The sequence below is a fragment of the Podarcis liolepis genome (genome assembly GCF_965112155.1).
Source record: "Podarcis liolepis genome assembly, chromosome: 6".
In the NCBI taxonomy this organism is placed as follows: Eukaryota; Metazoa; Chordata; class Lepidosauria; order Squamata; family Lacertidae; genus Podarcis; species Podarcis liolepis.
This window is the reverse complement of record NC_139559.1, coordinates 90,231,215-90,253,781: the sequence shown is the minus strand read 5'-3', so window position 1 is coordinate 90,253,781 and position 22,567 is coordinate 90,231,215. Positions and strand designations below refer to the sequence as shown.

At 43.1% G+C, this 22,567-nt stretch overlaps 1 protein-coding gene across 2 annotated transcripts in view; it reads left to right on the top strand.

Annotated features, from left to right (window-relative positions):
* Nucleotides 1-4,131: 4,131 nt before the first annotated feature.
* PDC (phosducin) overlaps nucleotides 4,132-22,567 on the top strand; it is a 30,630-nt gene continuing 12,194 nt past the window's right edge. The window contains exons 1-3 of one of the 2 annotated variants that reach the window (XM_083506872.1): nucleotides 4,132-4,213; nucleotides 6,361-6,478; nucleotides 15,629-15,699. The gene's annotated coding sequence lies outside the window, so the exon portion shown is untranslated. Of the gene's footprint in view, nucleotides 4,214-6,360; nucleotides 6,479-15,628; nucleotides 15,700-19,232; nucleotides 19,280-22,567 lie in introns of those variants that run through there. The other variant, XM_083506873.1, reaches the window with a different exon arrangement.

Genomic DNA, 22,567 nt, shown 5'->3' with positions numbered 1-22,567 from the left:
CTACAGCCACAGTAGCAGCCAATCTAACGTCCACGCTATGCACTACCCATGTATAAGATGACCCCCCCCCCTTTTAAGCATGATTTGCAAGGGGGGAAACCTAGTCTTATACATGGAAAAGTACGGTATATGTCTGCCCAAAAGAATATTCATTTTATACGTTCAGCGCATTTTTAGAAGGCATCATTAGGATATTCTGCATATACGGAGCCAGCTCAGGGCAATCTGTGCTAGAGGCATTCAAAGAACAAAGGTGACCTCCGTTTATTGTGTTGGCAGGGGAAGAGTGAAGATAAAGAAATTCTTCCACGATGCAAGTGAGACAGATGTTAGGGAGCCGCTGGAGAGTCCTTCCTAAGTCCCTAAAGCAATCGTATGATCCTATTTCAAACACCTGTGCATGTTTCTAATTCCTCCCTCCCTCCCTCCTTCTACTGCAAGCTTTCCCAGAAGACTTTGGATCTTCAATCATTTCCTGGCACATAAGGGAAATCCCTGTTGTATGTCTGCCTTGTCATTTCCTCTCCCTTATCGTTTCTTCTCTGTTTAGTTACAGGTGGAATGAAAATCGATAGCGGAGGAGACAAATTGAGGTGGCATTGCGATTGCATGGTATCATACCCCATCCCCAACTGTCACAATTTGACGGGGACATCCTGGAATTACAGATGCCATCCTGGCTTCAGATTGGATCCCAGAATGTCCCAGGCAGAGGGCCTTCTGGGTAGTGGTGCCTGCCCTGTGGAACGCCCTCCCAGCAGATGTCAAGGCAATAAACAACTATTTTACTTTTAAAAGCCAACTGAAGGTGGGAGTTTTTAATGTCTGACGCTGTATTGTTTTTAATATTTTGTTGGAAGCCACCCAGAGTGGCTGGGGAAACCCAGCCAGATGGGTGGGGTATAAATAAATTATTATTATTATTATTATTATTATTATTATTATTATTATTATTATCTTTTGGTCTTGTGAGAGACCCAAAGATACTCATTTTTGGGTGCCGTATAAGTCAGGATCCTGGCTGCTGGGAATCATGGAACTGGGAGTGCCATTGTGTTTGGGTCCTGCCTATGGATTTCTTATAGGCGTTTGGCTGGTCACTCTGGTAACAAAATGGGCCTTTGACCCAATCTAGCAAGCTTCTTAAGTTTTATCTAAGTGCCATAATCCATAGCTGTCAACTTACAGATTTGAAAATAAGGGACCAGCAGCCTCGAAAATAAGGGATCAGCAGCCAAAATAAGGGATTTTCCAAGCACAGGTATGTTCAACTTCTGAGCCCCTCTGAGCCAAAGGCAGAATGCCCAGCCAGCAGCCAAACGAAGCCTCAAGCGGTGGTTCCCACAGCGCAGCAACCCGGCAAAGGGGATGCAGCAAGGAAAACCACCGTCACCTCTCTGCTGGGAAGCGCTGAGCAAAGGCGAGTCCCCAGGCAACGCGGCTGATTTGATCAGCACAAGGCATGCAAGCTCCACCCCCCAGTCGTTCTCAGACTTCTTATTGGGTGAGCAACGCAGCCAAGCAACACAGTTGGAGCCCTCTCCTCCCTGGCCAGCAGGGAGGGAGGGAGAGGAGCTGCTTCCTTTGAAACCTGGGAAATTTAAGGGACATCATCAATAAGGGACAGCAGCGGAACACAGCATTGGGATAAGGGACTTTCCCGCCAAATAAGGGACGGTTGACAGCTATGCCACAGTCTGCCCTTCCAGTCATCCAGGAATAGCTCAACACAAGCAGCTACAATACAAATTTATTGATGTGAACAATGACATACAATCTCAAATGTATTAACTGGTACATCCGGTGCCAGATAACTCACAGCACACAGACCCGACCTAGAATCTCCATACTAGCCCAGAGATGGAAAGAAAACAAAGTCCCTAGCAGAGAGGAATGGCAAACCAAGTTGATGGATTACACCAAAATGGCTGGAAAGCTCAGGAAATAAGAACAAAACTTCAATAAAGAATGGAGAGGGGGGAATATAATTTATCTAGGAGACCACTGTAAGCTGTTGGAAAGAGTAGCAAGATTCTAATAACAAATAGCAAATATTATGGACAATATGGAGAGATATAAAATATGGATTATGAAATACTATGCAGTTGAGAAGGTGTACAACAGGACCCATAGAGGGGAAGGTGGGAAGTCCAGAGATTTGGAGAAATCTCTAAATATGGATATGTAATTTGTAGTGTTAGAATTTTATACTTGTAAAATCAAATAAAAAATTATATATATATTTTTTTAAAAAGAATCTCAAACTCCAAGCTTCTTGCTCTGTCTGACAGCTTTCTTGCAGATCTTGCTACTAACAAACAGCAGAAAACAATGTGTGGAATCCTAACGACAGGCAGGTAATAAGGGCAGTAACTGCCTTGTCTTAAATGACTTGCTTCCGGTTTAGATTAAAGCTGCCACAAACAATGTCTGTTCTCTATAGCAGATGATCTCAAGAAAGGGTTTTAATTAAGGCTAAGCCAAACATTTTCCTGCTTTAACTTTCATTTTGAAACTGTCATGCTTCAGGGGAGGGGCAGAAATCTTTACCAAATGTTTGCTTTACCCCGGTTATGTTCATTGTCTACAATTTTAAAAAGTCACTGAAAAAGAATTCAGCGGAAAATTCCACGCAAAGCACAAAGCTATTCTGAATAGGGAAAGAGCTCACTTGTACAACAGTGCCCCCTTATGCCCATAAACGCTGGCTAAATGTGACTTTTAAGGGATACCTAATCTACCCATCCTATAGTTTCTAGAAAAGGATACAATTTTAAAACAGAAAGAAGTGAAAGCAAATTGACCGTCTTCATTATTACTTTTAAAAAACTGATGAACTAGAGACCTTTTCTTTCTTTTTAAATTACATATACATAAGACAAAAGCTTGATAAAATTGACATTAATGGGGAAATCAAAGCCATGTGCTTCTCGTGATACTTTGAAAGAACATGCTGAAAGCAGAGATGGCACACTAAGACAATAAGTAATGTTATTATTCAACATAGCATTTTGCAAAAGAGCATTGCCAAGATAGGAAAATATATCTGGACTTTGTGCAGTGGGCTTGTTAATTTTTTTTCCAGTTGGAACATATTTCAAATGTCTTCAGTTATTATTATTTTATCTGTAACATCAGAGATACTTGAGCAAAACATTCCGTGTGCATGCCAAAAAGCTGTTTATAGTACATGAGCCAAAGTAATAATCTCTATTTTTAAAAAAAATCTACCCACGCTTATGGCACTTAGTGCAATATTCTCTTTAGGTTTCTAGTTGGTTCAGAACAAATTTTGATTATTGTTAAAAGCATGGCTGAGCTAATACTTTGATTGGCGGTGACGATGCAAATGTGTAAAAATTCTAGATCTATTCTCCAGAACTACCACCCACTCCACTTACCACACCATTTCCAAGAAGGTGAAAGCTTGCATGTGTTTTCCATGACTTTAGCCAGCCATGGTTCTCAGATATGTGTTTCCTGCAGTTCAATTTGAAATGTTTTAGAAAATATGTGGCCAAACACCAGTGATAAAGATAGCATGTTATGCTGGTAATCTAAGCTTAGTTATGAGGTGCGAGTCCTATTCAAACCAATCCACTTACATCACGGGCCATCATACAGGGACCTATATTTAAAAAGTAAAGGTAAAGGACCCCTGGATGGTTAAGTCCAGTCAAAGGCGACTATGGGGTTGTGGCGCTCATCTCGCTTTCAGGCTGAGGGAGCCGGCATTTGTCCACAGACAGCTTTCCGGATCATGTGGCCAGCAGGACTAAACCGCTTCTGGCGCAACGGGACACCGTAACGGAAACCAGAGTGCACAGAAACACCGTTTACATTCCCGCCACAGTGGTACCTATTTATCTACTTGTACTAGCGTGCTTTTGAACTGCAAGGTTGGCAGGAGCTGAGACAGAGCAACGGGAGCTCACTCTGTCACGGGGATTTGAACAACCAACCTTCTGATCAACAAGCCCAAGAGGCTCAGTGGTTTAGACCACAGCGCCACCCGCGTCCCCTCAAATATAGTATACAGAGACCTATACCATATGAAGAAACCCTTAACCATGTGTTGTTCTTAATACTTTGCTCTGAACACAGCTTCTCAAAGAAAAGGAGCATCCCCTACTGGCAGGAAGGCCATCTAGGAGATGAAATAATATGCATTCATGTACAAAGCAAACTACGCAGAACTGTATTTGTCCACAGTGTAACGCAGTATTTTTCATTCATTTCATGTATTTATAAGGAACTGGGTTGCCCCCTGGCCTGGGGAGAAAACTACTGTATGGAGCATTTTGGAACTTCTAATTTCTTTCTCTGAAACATCTCCACAGAGGCACCAAAACCTTAAAGTACAAAGGAAGACAAAGCTTTATTATACCGGAGAGTCAATTTTTATATACCCCTCCCCCCCAAAAAGCTAAAATTGAAGCCATCCCTCCCAAAAAAGGCACCACACTACTTTGGTGGAAGAGAACGATGCCATTCTGAAAGAGATAAATTCACAATAGAAGGGGAGGACTCAATATGTTTCTGTCTGCAGCTCATGACAGAAACAAATTTACCACTTGTTTCTTCCATCACAAAGCTCAAGGAACCCAAAGGGATGTACCCAAGAGCTAAATTAACATTTGTACTGTTTATAATCAGCAATTAGATGAATTAAATTAGCTGTTTCCGAAAGTAGGGTTAAGCTCTAAAAACAGCTCTTTAGGAAGAACACATTGAAATGAACAAGCTGAAATGTTAATGGATAGTTTCCTGTATACAACTGCAGTGGTACCTCGGGTTAAGAACTTAATTTGTTCCGGAGGTCCGTTGTTAACCTGAAACTGTTCTTAACCTGAGGTACCACTTTAGCTAATGGGGCCTCCCACTGCCGCTGCACCGCCGCCATGTGATTTCTGTTCTCATCCTGAAGCAAAGTTCTTAACCCGAGGTACTATTTCTGGGTTAGTGGAGTCTGTAACCTGAAGCGTCTGTAACCTGAAGCGTCTGTAACCCGAGGTACCACTGTATTTTATTAGCAATCTGACCATAGTGAAATGTTAAAAATGAAAGCAAAACTTCACCATATAGAACCGTTTACATTGTCTTGTGTGACTATTACTGGGTACACAGTACTGGCTTAAGATGCAGCTACTTCACCCCATTCCTAAATTTGGTCCAAAGCTGCTTTGGGGGAAAGTGCAGCAAAACACAATACAGTGGTAGGTACCTCGGGATGCGAACAGGATCTGAAGCCCCATTCGCATCCTGAATAGAACGTAAGATGCGACGGCGCGTCGTGCGCGCGCGGGTCGCATTTTGCTGCTTCTGCGCATGTGCGTGACGTCATTTTGAGCATCTGCTCATGCGCAAGTGGTGGAAGCCCCTCCAAAATGCTGCTGCTGCAAGGGTTTTCCATTAAAGGAACCCAGAGGCTTGCCATGCTTTTGTCCGAACCCCTGTCAAGGGACTAGGGCCACGCAAGAGCCCCTGGGAGCATTTGGTGAGAGGTGAGGCATGGTACCCAGTCCCGTCTCTCTCCCCCTGAAATTTTTCCCTTTCTGACTTTGCGGGCGTGCGAATGTCAGTCTGTCCCCGTGCGGGGTCAGATAGTCGCAACCAATGCCTAAGCAACCACTCACATTGCTTGTAATTTTAATAAAGTTGTGGCCAAAATTATGCCAAAAACCTTAAACTAAAAAGCATGTGTCAATTGTTTTTTATTGGGGGGTGTCTTGGGGACCTCGACACGCAAAGAGTTTGGGACAAAATGGTACACCTGGTGTTAAGCTTACCAGAGTAGGAACAAACGCAGCAGGCCACTGTGACTTTTGCTCAGTCTGAATGAGAAAACACTGCTGAACCAACTAAATAGTGGTACGATTAGGAAGATCTGCTTATTTCTATTTCTACAGACAATGGGGCATTTTATCCATCCGTCGGTTGGGGTAGGGAAAAAGAGGAAACACCATTACAGTAAAACTCATCCACTTGGTGAGAATTGCCACGTAAACCATGCCCCTTAAAGAATATTATTCTGAAAGGTATTAAAACTTTCTTCAAACACCTGAAGTTTCCTCCTCTAATTTTTCCTGCTAGTGATGCCTTGTGGAAGAACTGACCACAATATTTAGATCCCATTCACAACTATGACTGGCTCTTTCTTTTCTCTCTTCCCCCACCCTCCCTGTTTTCTTCTCAATTATATCTATGTATCAAATCCTTTAAACCTTTGGGAAGCCTGACATTTCATTGGCCCACGCTAATTAACAGAATTTGCTAATTCCTTTATAGTAATCCTCTTACCTGTACAGAGCTATTTCTGTTAGGGTCATCATGATCCTGAGGCCTCAATCTCCTCTCCAGATCTTTCTATCTTCGAGGAGAAGGCAGCTGAGGAGCCACATTTGCCTGAGCGTCAACCAATCAAGGACGTTGGTGGTTACACTGGAGAAACCGGGAGCTGAGCACCTGAGCTGACAAGGTAGATTCCTTTATGTTGTTTTTAATTCACTTGTACTGTACACTTCTGCCAATCTACATAGTCTTTAGAAAGTGTTTTAAGAAGGGGAAGAGGAGAACTTATTGTTGCGCCCAGGGTGGTCTAAACCACAGACCTCTTGGGTTTGCCGATCGGAAAGTCGGCGGTTCGAATCCCGACAACGGAGTGAGCGCCTGTTGCTCTGTCCCAGCTCCTGCCAACCTAGCATTTCGAAAGCACACCAGTGCTAGTAGATAAATAGGTACTGGTGCGGCAGGAAGGTAAACGGCATTTCCTTGCGTTCTGGTTTCCGTCACAGTGTCCCGCTGTGCCAGAAGTGGTTTAGTCCTGCTGGCCACATGACCCAAAAAGCTGTCTGCAGACAAATGCCAGCTCCCTCGGCCTGAAAGCGAGACGAGGGCTGCAACCCCATATTCTCCTTTGACTGGACTTAGCTGTCCAAGGATCCTTTACCTTTTTCTACCATTTACTCTGATGGGTCTTTCTACTAGGAGCAAGCTGTGGATGTTTTTGGTTGCATTTGCATAGGATGGAAGATATAGGGTAGGAAATCCAGTCACTTAAAAGAAAGCTCAGCTACTTTTCCCACAAACACCTACCATCCTTGTTCACAAAGCACATTGACTTGGAAGCTGGATCACTGAAAAGATGGTAAGAGTGTTCGGTGAAAGCAAATTCTTAGCAAGTGCACCTGGAAAGCCGAGTTTACCAATTGGCCATTCAATCCATTGTGTGTTAACGTTGGAAGTAACTCCCACGGTAACCTCAAGGACCACCACTTTCCGTATGAACCTACCCGGACTCTGTGATCATCTTCTGAGGCCCTTCTTTGTGTGTCTCCTCTACAAGAGGTCTGGAGGGTGGCAACACGAGAACGGGGCCTTTTCTGTAGTGGCTCCCATTTGTGGAATGGTCTTCCCAGGGAGGTTTGGCTGGCACCTTCCTTATACATCTTTAGGTGCCAGGCGAAAACGTTCCCCTTCAGCCAGGCTTTTGGCTAACATCCCATGTCTTTTTAAGTGTGCTTGTGGGAGGGGGGAGGGGTGTTATTGGTTTGGTTTGTTCTTGTTTTTATTACATATTTTGTGTTTTACCTTGTGTTTGTTTGTGTGTGTGTGATTTTTTTGTTTTGCGATTTTAAATACTTGTTTAAACACCCTTAAAATATCAGTGACTTCCCTTCTTCTCTTTCCGTGGTTCATTTTGCATATCATAAATCCCTGCACATTTTACATAAACTAAACCATTCAGTATTCCATTATTACATCCATCAAAACTTATTTAGACTGTTGAATTTATCTTAATGCTGCAAGCATTTTCAAGTGTACAGAATTTCCCCCCATATATTCAATAAGCATTTTCCAGTCTTCTTTAAACGTATGTTCTTCTTGTTCTCTTATTCTATATGTTAAGTCTGCAAGCTGCGCATATTCTGTCAATTTAAGTTGCCATTCTTCTTTGGTTGGGACCTCTCTTGTTTTCCAATTTGGGGCTAACGAAACCTGGGCCGCAGTAGTGGCATACATAAATATCCTTTTTTGACACCTGGGAATTTCCGTCTGCATTATACCCAACAAAAAGGACTCTAGTTTTTTTGGGAAGGTACTTTTAATCATTCCCCCCCCCCCCAATTTGTTATGGATCATTTCCCAATACTCTTTTACAAGTCTGTGTTTTATCTTGTATTTCTATGCTGTAAACTGCCCTGACATCTACACAGGAAGGGCAGCGTACAAATTTAATAAACAATAAATAATTTTCAGAGGGGCTTATGCCCTAATAAGTGTGTTCACAATTGTTGCCAAGGTTGCTGAAGCTACTTAAAGGGTTAGAAACATTGATACTGTATTTTGTTGATGAAAATCAGGCTTGGCTTCTTTCCCACCAAGTTAAATACATCTTTGGAAAATGTTTTCAAATGTTTGTACAAAATGGGAGGTGGCAAAATATGTGGAATAAATCAAGTTGGGATTCCCTTCCAACTGTTCCAACTGCACTGTTCTATGATTCTCGTATTCTAAGATGGAATTATTGGCTTTCCATAAGATTGTAAGGTTCTCCCCGCCTTAAATTCAGGATATGTCTGTGTTCCAAGATTCTACCCTGGTTTCACCTCTGACCCACAAAATTCTGCCTGGCTTTTCCTTTCTCCCACCATGTCTCCTCCTGCTTTTGTCCCAATCTATTAGGTCAGGGATCAGCAAACTTTTTCAGCAAGGGGCAGGTCCACTGTCCCTCAGACCTTGTGTGGGGCCGGACTATATGGGGGGGGGGGAGGAGAACGAATTCCTATGGCCCACAAATAACTCAGAAATACATTTTAAATAAAAGCACACATTCTACTCATGTAAAAACACCAGGCAGGCCCCACAAATAACCCAGAGATGCATTTTAAATAAAAGGACACATTCTACTCATGTAAAAACACGCTGATTCCCGGACCGTCCATGGGCCAGATTTAGAAGGCAATTGGGCCGGATCCAGCCCCCGGGCCTTAGTTTGCCTACGCATGTATTAAGTTCTTCCTTAGCTCCACTCAGTTAGTATGAAATGGATCACTAAGCACATTTCCCATTAGATTTACTATTACATTCACATTTCACATTTCCTCCTGGTTCTCCCCCTCCCCATTATATACTCACAGCCACCCTGTGAATAGATTTAGGCAGTGCTTTTTCTTTCCTAAAAAGATGTTTAGGGGTACTCTCATTTTGACTCAAGAAAAACCACCATTTTATAGTTCAAATCAGGGAAAAGAAATAACAGTAAACGGACCAAAGTACAAAGATTCACAAAATGTTTAGAGGTATGCGTACCCCTGCATTCCCCCAGAAAAAAAAGCACTAGATTCTGTCTGAGAGACTGAGAGTGGCCAAAAGTAATGCAGTGAGCATCATGGCTAAATGGGGATTCAAACCCCGGTCTCCTAGGTTCTCACCAACAGGATAGGGTCCATAAAAATGTGGTTGAAGAGTTACTTGTGCAACAGGTCTTCCTTGTCCCCTCCCCTCCCCTTCCCACTGCAGCCTCTGGCACCTCCTGGAAGTTTACACTTGAGGATTAATTGGGCGGTATTCGAAAGCACGTCAAAGTGCAAGTAGATAAATAGGTACCACTCCGGCAGGAAGGTAAACGGCGTTTCCGTGTGCTGCTCTGGTTCGCCAGAAGTGGTTTAGTCATGCTGGCCACATGACCTGGAAGCTGTACGCCGGCTCCCTCGGCCAGTAAAGCAAGAAGAGCGTCGCAACCCCAGAGTCGGTCACGACTGGACCTAATGGTCAGGGGTCCCTTTACCTTTATATATAAGTTCAATAAATAAATAAAATAAAATAAATTATCCAGAATGGGGCAGAATCAGGTACTGCAGGAGAGTGGGGTTGACAGAATACAGGGAGGTCATCTCGCGCAAACCATAGTGCCTTTCCATTTCCACAAGGCAGTTGCACAACGTGCCTTTCATCTTGCACTAGCCAAAGTGCCTTTCCATTCGCACATTGGATCCAAAACACTGCTCTCTTTGAAAACACATCACATTTCCCCTCCCCATATTTAAAAGCCTCAGTGTTGAAGTGAGCACTCACACTTTACGTTGTGGTTGCCCTTTGCGGAATCGCATGCAGTGCTACAGTTCCCAGGGAGCTTACTGGCAAACAAGGGCTGGCTTACCTCTCAGTGTTATTATTTGGAGGGTCACACTCAGCCTCAGTAATCAAGTTTCTTGCTGGGAGGTGGGGCCAGCCCCATTTATAAATAGGGGCGGAGCCAACAATAGCCAGGCAGTCGGCTCTGGAGATTCACCCATCCTACCCTCCCTTAGTTTAATGTTTTCTTGTTTGCAGGTTAACTTTTTCTTCCTCTTTAGCGGGCGCTGCTGCGGTCTTTGACTGGTTGCTGTTGAAGGACCGGGAATAAATTTCCCTGCATTGGCAGGTTTTGTCTTCCCCGTAGCAATTCGCCACAACTTTGGCGGTTATGGCCTTGGGTGGAATCCTTTAGTCTTTTCTTCCCTATAATGGGTCGGGTGGGCGTGAAGTGGTGACTCACCCCCCTGCAGCGATGATTCCAGGGTCCCCCTCTTAAAGGGGTGATATATAATGGGTGTCACTGGTCATCCACTGAAAGGGCGTTAGTGAACTACCCTGCGTGTGAGGATATGGGCTGGGCTGCCTTCTACACTTATGTCTCGCAGAGCACCCCAATATCCCATTTACCCTGATGTGCCCTAGTTCCCCCCCGGCTGGGGGGCTGAGTTGGATACACGCCCAAGGCCTAAGCCAAGGTCTTCCTACATTCGGAAGTTTAATAAAGTTGTGGCCTAATTTTAATTCCATATAACGTTGTCAGAGTCTCTATTCCTTCCTTATGATCCCTGGGGGCTGGGGCTGTCGCCGCCTGGTCACGTAATGTTTGCACAATTTTTGATCCGCTGAGCCGCTGATATAAAATTATGTTGCAATTATAAAAGTCTGATATGCTTTTATTTATAAAAAACTTTGTTTGCTGTGGCCTGGTTTGTTAGGTTGGCGCTGCTACATTTCTTGGAGTGTTACAAAACCACAAGCAACAGCTACCAAAGGCAGCAGATGGGCATCTGCTATACACAGTAATTAAAGAACTTGCCTCAGAAGAGGAAACTGATTCTGCCCCAGTTAGGTCAATGACAGCTTAACCCTAGAATCTAAGTGCATGGGATTCATATATTTGCTTCTTGCTAATTATAAAGCCTTTAATCTCCAATTCAGTTTTGTGTTTGTGTGTGTGTTTTGCTTTTGGAATTTGCATCCAGAGAGATGTAGTTGTCAGTAGCTGTCTGAGATTTGCCGGATATCAAAATTCCCAGACAAATTTGGTGTACATTGTGGATGTTAACAATTACCTCAATACGACTTGACACTATTCACTGGTGTATGTCCAAAAGCTGGGGTTATAAATCTTTGTTGTTGGACAAAGTTTGTCAGGTATTGACAGCATTTGTTTGATGTTAGAAGTGAGTCAGAGACCCTCAAAATAAAATATGAACAAAATTGGTGAAACAGCAAAGCGTTTATTGATTACAAAAACGTTCTTGCAAATCTATGCTCTCAAATGTTTGCAAGAACGTTTTTGTAATCAGTAAACTCTTGGGCGTGCTCTGATCCATGGGGTCACGAAGAGTCGGACACGACTTTCTCACCTGGTCTCAGATGCAAAGGATTGTAGATGTTCAAAATCCCAAATACAAAATGCTTGGCTCCTAGAAATTGCCTTTGGGATCTACATTTCCAGATTCTGAAATAATCCCAACATTTTCTTTTTAATTATTTGCATCGGCCACTAGCCATAGCAATAAAATAAAATAGAATGTACTGAACAGAGAGGTAAAAACTACAGAAAATACCATATTTTTTGCTCTATAAGACTCACTTTTTCCCTCCTAAAAAGTAAGGGGAAATGTGTGTGCGTCTTATGGAGCGAATGCAGGCTGCACAGCTATCCCAGAAGCCAGAACAGCAAGAGGGATTGCTGCTTTCACTGCGCAGCGATCCCTCTTGCTGTTCTGGCTTCTGAGATACAGAATATTTTTTGTTTGTTTGTTTTCCTCTTCCAAAAACTAGGTGCGTCTTGTGGTCTGGTGCGTCTTATAGAGCGAAAAATGCGGTACTTGCTACGGAACTCTTTCCATCCTAACCTGCTTGCTTTCTTGAATTTGGTAGAAATAAAAACAAAAGGCATACCTTGTGGTCTGGTGCATCTTATAGAGCGAAAAATACGGTACATTTGGGGGGTTTACATCAATAATCCAATAATAGATCTTATTCTAATTGCCCCCACCTTGCAGTTTTTGCTGTCACCTGATCATCTTGATCTGCTAAAAGGACGGACACAGTAGGAATGGTTGAGCGACCCGGAATGGACAATAGTAGAGGGGTAATAACCTCACTCCTCAAATCTTTATAAAGAGTGCAAGCCAGAAACACATGAGCCACTGACTCAATGCTGCAACGTTGAATGTGGTGTATAAAAACCATTATTAATATGAATTCAGAAAATATTAAGATGGCACTCACTATTCCCTACTTATCAACGTAAGATAATTAGGCACCCTACTTTTCTGTTGGGGAATTACCTAATGGTTTGGTTTTTTGAAGCCATCTTGGAATTTTAACTAACTCCTTTACCTGCCCACAAGATGTTCAAAACTGCATTATCAGGTGATTCCGTAAGACCTAATTTAACCCATGCCCTCTGGGGCTATTCTTGTGTCTTTCTCGAGACTAAATTTAGAAAGCAGGATTAAATTTAGAATTAATTAAAAAGGAAACAAATGTCCTTGAGCGGAGAAGTTAAGTCTCGTGGTTTTCCATTCAGTGGTGAAAGCCCAAAGCAGTTTTAAATATTAATTGACTCGTTTTACTTTTTTTTAACCCTCAGTTTTTAAAAATAAACATAAACCAGAGCAAGGGAAGGGAGGCAGAGAAACCACACCTTTCTTTGTAAGTGGAACACGGCTCATCTTGGGTAAAAAAAAAATTATTAAGATAATTCAGCATTCATACATACATATTACAAATATACAAACATACATTTCATACAATCCCTAAAAATATTCATACATACCACACTCAATCCCACAGATACTTCCTTTTCCCACCACCATCCCTCACCCCTCACCCCACCCTTGTGTTAGACTTCCAATCTACTCAATTGCAATTTCTTTCCACTTCTATTACTTTCTGTCACACGCTTTTAAACCAACTTTCTACTTCTTTGTCTGCTGCACATTGTTATCCATCTTAATTAGGATTTCAGTAATTATAGCGGAACTTGTTTATTCTAATAGGCGTTCTGATTTTTCAATATGATTTTGCAGGTATCCTTTAAACGCCTTCCAGTCCTTGTCTATCTTCTCTTTTGAGGGCCTTCCAATTTCTCCCATTGTTTTGGATACATTATAATACTCCAATAATTTGGCAACCCACTCTGCTTTTGTCGGTATTATACCACTTTTCCAGTTTTTCACAATCAATAGCCTTGCGGCTACTGTTGCATATAACTATAATGTCTTGTCTTCTTCCTTTAGACTTCCTGGTACTATTCCCAACAGAAAACCTTCTGCTGTTTTCCTAAATGAATATCTGAACATTTTTTTCATTTCATTATATATTGTTTCCCAAAATTGCTTGATGTTTAAACAATTCCACCATATATGCATCAAAGTACCTTTTTCAGTGTTGCATGTTTCATTATTTTTTATATATGTTGGAAGCTGCCCAGAGTGGCTGGGCAACCCAGTCAGATGGGTGGGGTATTATTATTCTTGAATAGGATGTCTCTATTTTCATCCAAAAAATGTTGGAGGGTATGGCATTGTTGAAGGCTCTGTTGTCCTGCACTCCTTTATTTTGCAATAGTCTGTCCTCCGCTGATTTAAAAGCCAAGACAGTATTTGTTCTTTTGTGAGTAGCGGGAGGGTATAATTACTGGTATATATCAGCAGCTGCACTGTGAGAAATGGCAGAGTGCGCAACACATGCTCTAGTGTCCATGTGCTGAACTTTGATGCATGTCAGTTAAAGAGCGACATAGAGATAGAACTCTGGGGGGAACCCTAAAGATGGACAACCTTGGAAATAGATGAGAAAAGTTTTAGCAAAGCTAAAAATGGGAGCAGTGATGGCAAACCAGGCGTGGCATTAAATTAATATTCAATGGATAGGTTTTTAAGGCAAATAGCCTTTGAGCTAGGGGGGTGAGGGGTTAGCATATTGAGATGGCGCTGTGGGTTAAACCACAGAGCCCAGGACTTGCTGATCAGAAGGTCGGCGGTTCGAATCCCCACAACAGGGTGAGCTCCCGTCGCTCAGTCCCTGCTCCTGCCAACCTAGCAGTTCAAAAGTACGTCAAAGTGCAAGTAGATAAATAGCTACCGCTCTGGCGGGAAGGTAAATGGCATTTCCGTGCGCTGCTCTGGTTCGCCAGAAGCGGCTTAGTCATGCTGGCCACATGACCCAGAAGCTGTACACCGGCTCCCTCAGCCAATAAAACGAGATGAGCGCCGCAACCCCAGAGTCGGCCACAACTGGACCTAATGGTCAGGGGTCCCTTTTTACGGCAGCAGTGAGCCACTGGAGGTTTTTGCTGACAGTGTATGTCTGTGACAGACATTGCTGGGTGTCCTGAATTTATCTACTAGCACTGGCGTGCTTTCGAACTGCTAGGTTGGCAGGAGCTGGGACAGAACAACGGGAGTTCACCCCATCGCAGGGATTCAAACCGCTGACCTTTTTATCGGCAAGCCCAAGAAGCTCAGTGCTTTAGACCACAGCCCTCTTTGGCCTTCTGTAGATGGTTGTTGCGGGTGGCGCTGTGGTCTAAAGCACTGAGCCTCTTGGGCTTGCCGATAAAAAGGTCAGCGGTTTGAATCCCTGCAACGGGGTGAGCTCCCGTTGTTCTGTCCCAGCTCCTGCCAACCTAGCAGTTCAAAAGCACGCCAGTGCTAGTAGATAAATAGGTACCACTGCGGCGGGAAGGCAAACGCCGTTTCCGTGCGTTCTGGCTTCCATCACGGTGTCCCGTTGCACCAGAAGCAGTTTAGTCATGCTGGCCACATGACCTGGAAAGCTGTTTGTGGGCAAACGCCGGCTCCCTCATCCTGAAAGCGAGATGAGCACCACAATCACATGGTCACCTTTGACTGGACTTAACCGTCCAGGGTTCCTTTATTTTTTACCTTTAGATGGTTGTTGAATTCTGTCCAAGGAGCTATGTGCACCCATCTTCTCCTTCCTTCCCCCTTCATGAGTTCCAAAACTACAATGGAGAGGAACATAAGGAGATATGATGCGTTGCCTGTAGAGTTCTCAGGGATCACTAGGTACTGGAAACACTGGGAGTTTTGCTGTCTGGGCTACTGGGGCTGACGGACTGGTGTGGTGTCCTCTTTGATGGGATGTGTGAGGATGTGCTCTGGGAATGCCACAACCATTGTGAATACATTGGTTACCACCCTCTATGGGTTGCACTGACCGCCCAGTCCCTGCTTGGTGAGTACCGAAGATGCCAGGAGCATGTTTAGCTGTTGTTTTTCAACCATTTATATATATATATAAATACTTACCGTATTTTATGTTTGTTTCCCCACCCCCTTTGCAGGCTGGGCACATATTGGATTCAGTGACTGGTCTGCGGGCATAGCGGCAGTGTATCTTTGGATCTGGCGTAATGTGAGTACACTTGTTCCGTCCTTGTTGATACATAAAATCGCAAGAGAAAACAAAAGAAAAACTGCAAAAAAGGGGGGGGAATTTGAGAGGAGAAATACCGTATTTTTCGCCCCATAGGACGCACTTTTTCCCCTCCAAAAATGAAGGGGAAATCTGGGTGCGTCCTATGGGGCGAATGCAGGCTTTCGCTGAAGCCTGGAGAGCGAGAGGCATCGGTGCGCACCGACCCCTCTCGCTCTCCAGGCTTCAGGAAGCTATCCGCAAGCCTTGCAAGCCCGGTGGGAGTACCCGCGGGCTCACAAGGCTTGCGGGCAGCAGCCTGCTGCCCCTGTGAGTGTCCGCAAGCCTCGCGCGCCCGGCAGAAGGTCCCGCCGGGTGCGCGAGGCTTGGGGCGGCAGCCTGTCGCCCGAAGCACGGGGAGCCCTCCGGAGGGCTCCCCCTGCTTCGGGCGAGTGTCTGCAAGCCTCCCGCGCCCGGCAGGAGGTCCCGCCGGGTGCGCGAGGCTTGGGGCGGCAGCCTGTCACCCCGAAGCACGGGGAGCCCTCCAGAGGGCTTCCCCTGCTTCGGGCAGGTGAGCGCAAGGCTTGGGGCGGCAACCAGGGCTGGGGGGGGGGAATAATTTTTTAAAATTAATTCCCCCCCCAAAAAATGAGGTGCGTCTTATGGGCCGGTGCGCCTTATAGGACGAAAAATACGGTATTAACACAGATTTTAAAAGGCATAGAATTACAAAAGTGAGGAATTAAGATATAGGTTCTGGATTCCAATGGTTATTACGATCTATTATTCATTTTTTACAACACCACATGACTTTTAAAGTCTGTTTTAATGCTTCTTTGCTTTTATTATTTACTTATTTTCTTTCTTTTACATATTACTTTTTCTTATGCTCTCACCTTTTTGTCTTTGTTATTATTCAACAGTAAAATTGGTCCTATAACATGCAACATTTTTTTTTTTCATTTTGGGCCAGGAAAGCTTAACTAAGAATGAATGCTTTAAAGACACAGGCATTTGGTGATCTCATATAAAAAAGTTATTTCACTGTAAAATAAAAGGTTCTGTGGTTTTTTCATGATTTTCAACCAAATGAGTTTATAATGATAAGGTTTTGCATAATTCAAGGGAAAATAGGGTGCTGTCCATTTTTAACAGATTATTAAAGAATAATCAAAAGCCAAAGATTTGTCTCAAAAAAAATTGATAGATTTAAACGCAGAGGAAAATATTTTATGTATATTTGCCTTAACATTTCCATGTCGTTTTTCTGTACATAAGCAGACAAACAGAACACTATGCTTCAATCTGTCTTAATGTCAAAGAGAATTTATTTATACACAGCAAAATGTATCAAGTCTCCTAATATTCAGTGGAGGTGTGATGCTGGTAATGCTGATTTAACTGACATTTGGAAGCATTTATAAAAATTGAACCTTACTGCAAAAAGTAGCAGGTTAATAATAGTTAATTGTCATGCGTCTGTGCATCAGGGCTCCTATGTTTCTTCTCCCTCCCATCCTCTCTTTGGTGTCACCACAAGGAGCAGATTAGAAGCTTTCACTCCTGTCCTGGGAAAATTATTGTTAAAGATAAAATAACCAAGCGGATAGAAGAACACACCTTGCTAAAGCAGAACCAGCCTGGCTTCTGCGAGGGCAAATCTTTTTTTTTTTTTTCCCAAAAACTTTATTGGTTTTTACAATATTATCGACAAACAAACACACAAAACAAACAAACATAGCAAACATAAATCATAACCTTATTAAAAATAACAGTTATTAACTTTGTAAAGCGACTTCCTCATTTCCCCTTGGTTGAATTTCACTGCATATTCTTATAACGGTTTTCCAAATCTCAATTTTTATAAACTTTAACTTGAACATTAACATCTTTAAATCTTCTCCTTATAGTATTGAACATATTCTTTTATCGCTTAACATAAATACAATCCTAAGCCCATTAAATATCTGGAAGCTATTTCCAGCTAGTTTGACTTAACAAATTTAGCTAAATAATCGTTAAATTTATTCCATTCTTCCTGATATTCCTCCTCCTTCTGGTCGCGGACTCTTCCAGTTAGGTCGGCTAGCTCCGAAAAATCCATCATCTTCATCTGCCATTCTTCTACTGTTGGTATTTCTTGGGTTTTCCACTTTTTAGCTAACAAAATACGAGCCGCAGTTGTGGCATACAAAAATAATTTAACATCTTTCTTGGGAAATTCCAAACCTGTTATTTGTGAGGGCAAATCTTGTCTTACGTGCTTATTAAGTTTCTTCAATAGTTTCAACAAGCAAATCTGAACACCTTCATCTGCCCTACCTGCAATAAAACATGTCTCTCCCATGTCGGTCTCTACAGCCACAGCAGGTGCTGTAACTCTCCAATGGTTTGACTTTACCCCCAAAGAAATATTCTTCCATCATCTCCTGAGACAGACAGATGCTAACGACAGCAACAAGAGATAGAGGTTGACAATAGTGTACTTAGGCTTTGAAAAAGCTTTTGACATGGTAAGGCTCCTGAGTATAGCAGTCGTAGGATAAGAGGAGAGGTTCTCCTGTGGATCAGGAACTGGTAAAGAAGCGGGAAGCAGAGAGGAGGAATAAAAGGGCAGTTCGAGAGCCAGTGTGGTGTAGTGGTTAAGAGCAGTAGACTTGTAATCTGGGGAACCGGGTTCGCGTCTCGGCTCCTCCACATGCAGCTGCTGGGTGACCTTGGGCCAGTCACACTTCTCTGAAGTCTCTCAGCCCCACTCACCTCACAGAGTGTTTGTTGTGGGGGAGGAAGGGAAAGGAGATTGTTAGCCGCTTAGAGACACCTTTGAGTAGTGATAAAGCGGGATATCAAATCCAAACTCTTCTTCTTCTTCTTCTTCTCCTGATAGAGGGATGTAGAAAGTAGAGTCCCCCAAAGAGCTGTATTTGGACCTGTAAGTTTTAACTTCTTCACAAATGATCTAGAGCAGGGTTTCCCAAACTTGGACCTTCAGCTGTTTTGGGACTGCAGTTCCCATCATCCCTGACCACTGATCCTGCTAGCTTTGGATGATGGGAGTTGTAGTCCAAAAACGGCTGGAGATGCAAGTTTGGGAAATGCAGATAGTTAGGAGTGGGCAGTGCGATGGCCACATTTGCTGATGATACTAAATTCGGCATGGCTGTTAAAGCCAAAACAGATTGTGAAGAGTTCCGAAAGGACCTTTCCAAACTGAGTGAATGGGTGGTAAAATGGTGAATGTGGCTCAATGTGAACAGGTGTGAAGTGATGGATGCTGAGGCAAAAATGTCTTAATTTCACATATATGTTCAGGGAGCCAGAACTGACAATGACTGAACAGGTTGGCAGCGGATACCAGATGAATGCCAACCCAGTGTTTAGCAGCTGTGAAGAATTATTATTATTATTATTATTATTATTATTATTATTATTATTATTATTAATTTGTACCCCGCCCATCTTGCTGGATTTCCCCAGCCACTCTGGGCGGCTTTCAACAGAACATGAAAAACAGAATAAAACTTCAAACATGAAAAACTTCCCTAAAGAGGGCTGCCTTCAGATGTCTTCTAAAAGTCAGGTAGTTGTTTATTTCCTTGACAACTGACGGGAGGGCGTTCCACAGGGCGGGCGCCACTACCAAGAAGGCTCTCTGCCTGGTTCCCTGTAACCTCACTTCTCACAGTGAGGGAACCACCAGAAGGTCCTCGGAGCTGGACCTCAGTGTCCGAGCTGAACGATGGGGGTGGAGACGCTCCTTCAGGTGAATTCCATGCCAATTCCATGCATTAGGAAAGGAATAGGAAATAAAACGGTTGGTGAAACCATTATACAAATCTATGGTGTCACCACATTTGGAATACCATGTGCACTTCTGGTTGCCTTACCTCAGAGAGGATATTGTAGAGTTGTAGGGGAAAGGTTCAGGAAAGGACCATCAAAATGTTCAATGGGATGGAGTGACTTACCTGTCAAAGCGTTTGGCATCTTTTTGGTTTAGAGAAAAGGCAAATAAGATGTGACACAATAGAAGTTTATGAAAGAATGCATGGCATTGAGGAAGTGGATAGACAAAAGTTTTTCTCCCTCTCTCATAACACATGGACATCCAACAAATGTGGGAAATACGGGAGAGATAAAAGAAATTACCGTACTTCTTCACACAGTACATAATGAAACTATGGAATGTGGTCTCACAAGAGGCAGCAATGGCCAACAATTTGGATGCCTTAAAAAGTGGATTAGGCACATTCATGGACAAGCCTATCAATGGCTACTACCTCTACTGTCAAAGGGATTACATATCCAGTTATGGTTGCTGAGAACTTCAGGTTGGCAAAGTGCTGTTGCACTCATGCAAGCTTCTCATGGACATCTGGTTGGCCACTGGGACAACAGGATTTTGGACTAGGGGCGTGGTGTTGGCCTGATCCAGGATGCTCAACTTGCATTCTTACATTCAACCAACCACTGTTTAGCACCATGTACAAACCTAGTATACCTGAAGGAGCGTCTCCACCCCCATCGTTCAGCCCAGACACTGAAGTCCAGCTCCGAGGGCCTTCTGGCAGTTCCCTCACTGTGACATGTGAGGTTACAGGGAACTAGGCAGAGGGCCTTCTTGGTGGTGGTGCCCGCCCTGTGGAATGCCCTCCGATCCGATGTCAAGGAAATAAACAACTACCTGACTTTTAAAAGACATCTGAAGGCAGCCCTGTTTAGGGAAATTTTTAATGGATGATGTTTTATCATGTTTTTAATATTCTGTTGGGAGATGCTCAGAGTGGCTGGGGAAACCCAGCCAGATGAGCAGGGTATAAATAATAATAATAGGTAAAGGTAAAGGGACCCCTGACCATTAGGTCCAGTCGTGGCCGACTCTGGGGTTGAGGCTCTCATCTCACTTTATTGGCCGAGGGAGCTGGCATAAAACTTCCGGGTCATGTGGCCAGCACGACTAAGCTGCTTCTGGCGAACCAGAGCAGCGCACGGAAACGCCGTTTAGCTTCCTGCCGGAGTGGTACCTATTTATCTACTTGCACTTTGACGTGCTTTCGAACAGCTTGGTTGGCAGGAGCAGGGACAGAGCAACGGGAGCTCACCTCGTCGTGGGGATTCGAATCGCCGACCTTCTAATCGGCAAGTCCTAGACTCTGTGGTTTAACCCACAGCGCCACCCACATCCCTAAATAATAATAATTAATAATAATACCCCACCCATCTGGACAGCTTAAAACGTATTATTATTATTGGCTGCCATTAATCTTAACTAGAGTTAGTTAAACCAAGCCAGCTTCATAATCCATGGTTTGCAATTGGTTTGTTTCTGCTAACCATAATTAAGACTAGCCACAGTTTGTCCAGGTTCAAACATAGAAAGACCACAAGCTGTGGTTCGTCAAACCTTCAAATATCCTCCTCCCAGATATGCCAGAAGTGAGGGAGAGTATGAGGGGCTAGGTGCAACTTCATAATGATAAATCATGGTTTATCATTAAGTCTGAAAGAGGCCCAAGGGATGGAACCAGCAGTATCCTTCTGTGAACACCACGGTGCTTGATCCATAGGAGCTTCTGCTAATAGGTGAAGATTGCCTAGCACTTTCTTTCTATCTTACTTCCCTCTACTGCACCCCTTCGTATCAACTCCTGTGTTCTTTTGAAAGGTGCCCTGATTCTCTAGAGCAGATTTTTGTGGGTTCAGGGGTTGGCAGAGGGAGCAGAGAATCAGTACTGGGAACTGCCTTTGTGTGAGTCGAATTCCACTTATGGAATATATGCATTTAGCCTAGGGATTGGGGGTGAGGGGCAGAATTCAACTCAGTTCTCATGTAAAAACAAACCTGCCTGATTCCCATGTTCTGAAACAGCATGTGACCTGAAATACAGGCATCCTCCCATATTCCCACTTCTCCAAATTTTGCAATGCCGTTCTCCAGTAATAAGTAGAAAAATACACATACCAAGGTAAAGTGTGCATAAAAATGCAAATAATAATTACAATAGCATACAAAATCCATTATATTAAGGAGCATTGCTATGCAGAAATGTGTATATTATGAAAAATTCACTCAAATGTTTATATTAGGAAAAATTACCACTAAAATGTGGGTGAATGTTCATGATGACTTAAAAAAAATGACAATCTGATGTGGAAAATGTGGACAGCTCAACTTAATATTGAGAAACTGAGAAAAATGGAAATTGATAGATTTCTAACCCAATATATCTTTGAGAGTCTGGTGAGATCTAATGTAACAACAGTTATTCGTTCCATTATTAGAACCAACTTACTTTGTTCAAAGGTCTCCAGGGACAGACATCAAAAAAAATTCGATACGCATGCAACTAATTCATTGACTTTCAAGCTTCCCAGTCTCAGTAAATCCTTTCCACATATACCGATCTTTTGAGAGAACCAACCCTGAAAATCTCCAGCAGAATCCTTGCATGTTGCTGAGGATTCTGGGATTTGTTCTGAGTACACACTCAGTTCACATGAAATATTAGTCAGTTTGCAGTTCTCCCAACTGGTTGCATGTTGTAAGTGAAGACTTAGAGTTATTATTTTTCCTGGTTCGCAGTATCACTGAGAACATACATACATACATACATACATACATGGTTTTTCACATTAAAATTTTGCAGTCGCATATCCAACATACAACATAGAAACAAGATTCCAAAGAATCTATTGGACTTCCTTCCTTCCCTTTGTGGGTCCTATTGTTAATTATTTCCTCCTGCATCTTTTATAATAATCCAAATCTTTTACTCCTCAATTGTGTCCAAAATTCACCATTAAACTACAAGTGTTATTCCAGTCCTACTAATGATTTTAACTGTTTACAATGGTTTTTAAGATAAGT